This window comes from Python bivittatus, unplaced genomic scaffold (genome assembly GCF_059951505.1).
Source record: "Python bivittatus isolate LINGU-HERP-01145 unplaced genomic scaffold, Pbiv_v1 ctg000690_np1212, whole genome shotgun sequence".
Taxonomy (NCBI): Eukaryota; Metazoa; Chordata; class Lepidosauria; order Squamata; family Pythonidae; genus Python; species Python bivittatus.
In genome coordinates, this window is record NW_028277096.1 from 7,898,677 (window position 1) to 7,905,764 (window position 7,088).

A 7,088-nucleotide genomic window follows, 5' to 3' on the forward strand; every position below is an offset into this window, starting at 1 on the left:
TCTTGGGGTAATTCCAGCCATTTATCAAAGCTGTTGGGAAGAGAATACACTGTGCCTGTTTATACAGCTCAGGCGCAGAAACACCTTGCTCTGTGTCTGCTGGGTTCTGCCTTTTTCTTCCAAGGATTTAAATCTAAATCCAGCAAAGAGGGAGGGGTGGGAGGGGAGCTGCCCTTTGTGTAAGTGATAGAGTATCTCTCCCTTCTGAATGTTGATTGAAATTCAGATGCTACCTGGCATTTAGACTGGCAGGGAGGCCTGCAGTATTGTGAATCACTGTTCTGTAACTGTAATCAAACTTCAGCATGTTGGGCAAATGTAGCTGCTCAGCCTTTCACGGATCTGGTTAAGCACGTTATGCAAACATAGCCTCTATAATATGCTGGAAAAAAAGCTTTATGTCAACGTGCTGATTTTATTTCTGTTTGTAATTGTTCATACGCAGACGTGGTTAGATAGCATCACTGAAGCAATGAGCATGAAACTGAGCAAACTCAGGGAGGCAGTGAAGGACAGGGAGGCCTGGCGCAATATGGTTCATGGGGTCACGAAGAGTCGGACACGACTTAACGATTGAACAACAACAACAAATGTGGTTTTGTTGTAGAGGCTGCATTTCTACTTTACTCCTTTTATTAAAAAGTAATACTGTCTGAAAAGCCCACCAAATGGCAGCTGGAAGATGCCATGACAGTAAAGTCAAAGTGCTTTATCACTATCCCTGCCTCCAAAGTATGCTGATAATGCATTCCCACTTGTAAGCGGTCATCGGGGCTAGGAGGCTGGTGCTAGGCTCCAGCTAGCACTCTGCCTGCTTCATCGACTGCATCTTCGGAAAAGGGGTGCTGCGCTCTTCCCAGGTAACCGGGAATTTTCAAGAGAGGTAGTACTCTCCCTTGTCAAGCCCAGTCAGATCCAAATTCAGGCAAAGCTTGACAGTGGCTGAGGATACACTGACTTCCATACTTTGGACTATCAAGCCTCTTCCGTAATCGGGTATTCCTATCCTTTTTTTAAAACAAATCCTGAGGTTTTCTATTCTTTTTTATGCGCAAGAGGAAAAGGACCTCAATAAGATGCCCATTGCCTTTTGACTGGCAAACCCCTCCAAGTCTAAAATAAGCTGTAAACATGGAGTCAGCTCTAAGTTGTGTCTATCAGTATGGCTTCCTATTTTTGTTTTTGCTTTTCAGTTGAGAAAAAGTGAAAGTTTGGTGTTGCCTCACCCGATCATTTCCCATCCGCCGTGCTTCTGACGTGTCCGAGCATGTTCCCTGACCCTGAAAGTCAGCTGTTTGCTTTGTCAAACAGTGGAAATTTTCCATGTAAGCCCTTGAGCTTTCTGGCCTCCCAGACTCATCCATGCAGCTTCATTGATCAGTGACTTAATCGTTTATCCTAGCCAACAAATGTGTGCTAATTACCATGCAAGTTTTTTGTTGAAAGGGTTAAATGTTTGGCTAGAAGCTATGTGCATATATAGCCTGCATCCACATGTTGTGTTACCATGTTTGTACTGGGCTAAATATGCTGTGTGAAGCAAGCTGTTACAGCATATTCAATAAACCCTAGGTTAAAAATCCTGGCTTAACACAATATGTAAACAAAGCCACAGTGTCCAACAGTGACTGGAATCCCTGCCTGACCATTCATGCGGTACTACCTCTTACTCATTCTGAAGCACTTTCTATAAATCTTGTATGATCTCTGACTTATCCTGAATCCTCATTCCAACATTTTTGGCTCTCTTTCTTCCAGACTGACTTCTTTTTGTATGCAGCGTTTACAACCATGAATTGTATTGACATAACTTGATTTATCAGGTCATTAAAGTCAGAAAATGCACTTGTACATCATGTTAAATTAGATTGGCATTAACATTGGTTAAAGTCTGTTTCTCTATGTGTCTGTCTGTCTTAGTGTGTTGTGCAAGCCCAGCCTGTTTGGCTAGTGTTTGGTTCAGCATCTTATGTGAAGCCAGAAAATGAATGAATTCAGTAACCAAGCAAAGCATGTTGTGAGAGCACAGCCATACCTCTTTTCAGTTCATTGCTCACAAATGGATACTTTTTGGTTTTGGTGGAAAATTTTGATCAGAGAATGATAGAAAGTCATGGACTCTGAACCAAGCTGCCATCCATGCTGGAGCAAAATTTATTTTAGCAAACAGTGCAAATCCATTGTCAGATCAAGTCATTGTGCTCCCCGATCTATCCAGCAGAGAAGTTCTTAACTATTTTCCCCAGCGATGTTCCCTTCAGCCTGGTGTCTGAAAAGTTATACTAAAAAAGATGCTTAAGGTTCTCCCTACCTAAAGCCTAGGAGTCAAGAACTGAATAAGCCTTGTGTCAGTCTTGGAACTATGGGGAAGTTTTTAATGAGAAATTCTCTTCAAAAACAATATAGCCAAATCTCTGGGTATAAAACAAGCATAATTGGAAAGGGGAAATAGAAGGGGAAAAGCCACCACACATATCCAATTTCAAAAATAAAGTCAATCCAACTAAACGTAAAACACACTATTACTTGCCCAAATAAGTTCCCAAGCCGTTGAACATGCACAGAGTTCATCCTAGCAAGGATATCTTCAAAGGGAGCATCTGTGGCTCCTGCTTGGATGTTGTTATACAAGGCCTCCTTGCTCTTTCCACATTTATGTAGATCCCAGTTTATCTCTGGGAAGCATCATTTGATCCAATCAAGAAAACAAATCAGAAAATACCTAATGGCTGGTCTAGGCCACACAAACATATAGGTTGCATTCACGCATACATTTGCAACCCACTTTTCTTTCATTATGGAACACATTGAACCATAAGCTGACCAAATGGGGTGGCTTCACACAGCATTCTGAAATACAGAAAAACTAGCTAGCTAAGTTTAGCATGTTGTACAGATGTATCTGTTTGGTCCTTAACTAACCTGCTTAAAAGCGTTCTAGGAACACAGTCAGAGGGGTTTGCGTTAGAGAGCAATTAAGGCTACGGCTTGTAAACTTACTACCTTACACAAAGCCTGGCGTTGTTCTCCTGTAAAGTTGGATGAATAATGCAGTATTATGAGTTTTGGCAAAACAATTCTCAGAAAAGCATGTGGTATATCAGCAGCCAGAGTGACACATGTCCTTGGACAGTCTTTTGAGGCCATATCCTGTTTTCAGTTGGAAGAACTGATGAAGGAGATCTCAAGTGAAGCTTCTACAGTAACCTGAAACTCTCTTTTCAGGGTCCAAAAGAGTATCTGTGCTCATCTTTTAGGGCAAATTACAGAACTAGAAGGAGGTGAAGAGGAAGAACATACAAATTGCTTTGCCAACCAGAAAGGTCCAGTTAAATGTTAAGAGTGGTGCATGGTGGCCACCAAAACCTGGTTTTGTTTGGGATGGGGTGCCAGTTATTGCCCTTAAAGGCTGTTTTAAGGTTCTAGCGGTCAGCTGGTCACAGAGTAAGCTCCCACAGTAAGCGGGAAAGAAGATTCCCAGCCACCAAGCAGAACCAAAATAATGCATGAATGTTAAGCATTAAATTATGAATCAGCCCCAAATATTCTGTTAATTAATTTCCTTGGGTATATGCCTCTAGTAGCTCATGTGCCTTGAGGAAGATAGCCATTCCTTGTTATTTGTCCTGACTTTTCAGGAGTTCAGAGCTAGGCTGCTTCTGAACATGGGAGCTCCACTTTGCTAGCATGGCTAATAACTATACTTTGGTAGTCCTTCCTCTTAACCCATTGATTCTTGTCCATCATTAACCCAGTTTACCTACCAACTTTCAACAAAGAGTTTGCTGGAGCAAAGAGTTTTCTGGCTAACAACTATATTGTTAAACAAAAATACTGTGCAGAAGTATTTGTGGACTACAGTCTGCAAGTTTATTAACTATTATTACATTTTCTTCCTTCCTTTTATTTCCATTATGCTGTTCTCCTCTGTCTACTCCAGTGTATCTCAACCTTGGCTGCTTGAAGATGTGTGGACTTCAACTCCCAGAATTCCCCACCCAGCATCAAGCAGCCAAGGTTGAGAAACACTGGTTTACACTGTAATAGCATTAGAGGTCAGAGACCTATATTATTTAGGAATAATAATATAATAATGGACAAAATAGCCTGTTACTCTAATCCAGCACAACTCTTATGTTCTGCTCTCTTTTTTTCCTGCTGAGCAGCCTGCCAGTTATGGATGACCTTAACCTCTGAATTCTAGGTCGTGTTGTTGTTGTTTAGAGGGACAGAGAAACATGTACCTTCCCTATCTCAGCCAGTGCTGCATCATCTGCTGTGCATGATGGGCATTCTGTTCAGGGCCTGCAAAACTCCCAAAGGCCTATCAAATATTTTAGCTAAAAAACTGATGCCTGAAAAGAATGCATAAAGGCAGTGTTTCTCAACCTCAGCAACTTAAGATGTGTGGACTTCAACTCCCAGAATTCCCCAGCTAGCATGCTGGCTGGGGAATTCTGGGAGTTGAAGTCCACACTTCTTAAAGTTGCTGAGGTTGAAAAACACTGCATAAAGGCATCATTACATAGAACTATGATTATATGTGACTGTACAATATAAAGCGTGCCCAGGATATGCAACCTTTTTAATCTGGCCCCGTTCTCAGCAATGATTGTGGAGGAAAAGCTTTGATGAGATATTTTCCCAGACTGAGTTCCAACATTATAATAAATGGGGACTGAGCCTTAATCAGTCCTCTTAGTTTAGCAAAATGAAGACTCAGCTGTGAAAAAAAAAAAAAGCAGGGGCAGGGGGTTTCTTTTTGTAATCTCTCCAAGAGAAATCCTGGCACGTTTCAAGCTCTTCAACTTCCAGCATAATACCACAATTGTTTCTGCTTGAAGATTAAGAAGGAAAGCTGCTTGGCAGAATTTTCGTACCTGAGCTGCTGCAGATCTCTGTTGGACTTTTGTGGAGCAGGAGGGCCCAAGGAAAGCCCTGCACTGGTTGATTTATGGGTGGGAAGTATAAACCCAGACAATTGTGGCTTGTTCAATAAATCATACTTACCTGTGGCTTAGCACAACGTGTGAACCCAGCCAACTGCCAGTGCAAGTTTGGGAGTGGGGGGAGCTGTCAAGAATAGGGAGCTGGATCTTCTGGTAACCTGAACACCGTCTCCCTGGCAGTTCTCCACTTCTGATCTCTAAACCTCTTTTTGGCTTAGGGTATGCACATATTGGTGAGTTCTCTGTGCATACACAGACAATACTGCGGTTTGATTGAACCATGGTCTATTAAATAAGCCACAGTTGTATGGTCATATATCATGCAGTGCTAGAAACAGGCAAATCATACTATGGTTGATTTACTATGTGTGAACCCTGTCACTGACTTACATTGAATCATTGCATTTGGCACTTGTGAGCCACTGCATTATGCTTCACTGAGGCAGACTGAGGACTTTCTTAACCCTTGAAGTTGGGATCTAGGGATAGGCCAGTAACCTCCTGCATGGCTTTATCACAGGCCAGTGGGCTCTTCCAGGTCAATTCACACAATATGCTTAACTGGATTGCTGAATTAACCTCTTTTCTGAGTGTGTACAATACACTGAATTATAAATGAATCAGGCTAGTTTCACACATCACACACACACACACACCCCTAAATAAAGTTAAAACTAACCAAGTATCACACATTTGTTGATGAGCCTGCTAGGTAGTTCATTGATATGGTTAAGTGTGTTGTACGAACAGAATCTGTCCATGCAGGATCAAATTAAGCTGTTTTATACCAAGTCAAACCAGGATTGACTACAATGATTGGCAACAGTTTTAGATCAACAACTTCTCAGTCATCGATGCCCATTGATAAATGTTAAAAGGAGGTGCTGCACACTGAACATAGATCTTCATCCTTTTGGAATAGGGGCTTCCTGATTAGGCTTTGCCTGTGCAAACTCCCCATTTGTGGAATTTTACTGGTGTTTCAGTGGAGCTTTAGTTTCCCCCCCCCATCAGGTCAAGATCCAGATCACTTCCACTTACTTTTCAACTGGAAAACCCGTTAATGAGGAAAGGGGCTGTTCCAGTATTGTTTGAATTAGTATTTTGAATTCATTTAGCCTAGTGCTGTCTTATCTAAATGGTAGATACATTCCAATATCTCAGACCAAGTTCCTTCTCAGCCCTGCTTCTTGAGGTATTTTACCTGGGAGAGTCTGTGAGGTATATCTTGGATCTCATACATGAAAAACCAGTACTGATTCTCCAGCCCTTGCTGAGCTATGGGCCTTATCAAGAAGACACTTTCTCCCATATGAGCAACCAACACTTGCTGTGATCAAATAGAAAAGAACCAGACAGTGTCATCCTTGAAAGTTACATGGACTTCTGCAAATCAGGGTTGGTGGCCCCAAAGCTGCAGGAAAGAGAGTCTGGAAATATACTGTATGTTGCTAGTTTCACTGCTTTGGATGGCCTGACTTCAAATGTCTTGATTTTTAAATATTTGCTGAAGAACTGGTGATATTCCTGATGATAGTCTTACACTTATCAGATGTCACCTCAAAAATTAAGACTGAAGCAGGATGTACATTTTGAATTTGAATCTCTTGTTCTACAGTTCCATTTTTGTTCCCTTTGTCTTCTCTTCCCTTCTTTTCATTATGATGCTGCCTTCCTGACATCAGTCTGCTGCTTCCTCCTCTGGTAAACAAACATTACCTTTTCCTGCTCCATTCTCAACTGTTTCTCAGTCCCCTTTCCCTCATGTCTCCTGAGTCCCCAGACTGTTTTTACAAGTGGATTATTGATACTAGCTGTGAGAGATCTCATTTTCGCCCAAGCCTTTGGTGTGGGTGACCGAAGCCCTCTTTTTCCCATCCAGTTTTGTTATTTCTGCTATCTTTATTCTTTTTTTGGTTTTTGTTTTGATTGTTGTTTCCTAGTTTTTAAATGTTTTTAACAATCTGTAAACTGCTCACAGTTTCTGGAAGTCTGGTGGTATATAAATTTAATAAATATTATTATTATTATATATATATATTATATTATAATATATATTATAATATATATAATATATATTATAATATATATATTGTAATATATATTATAATACATAATATTATATATTATATATATATA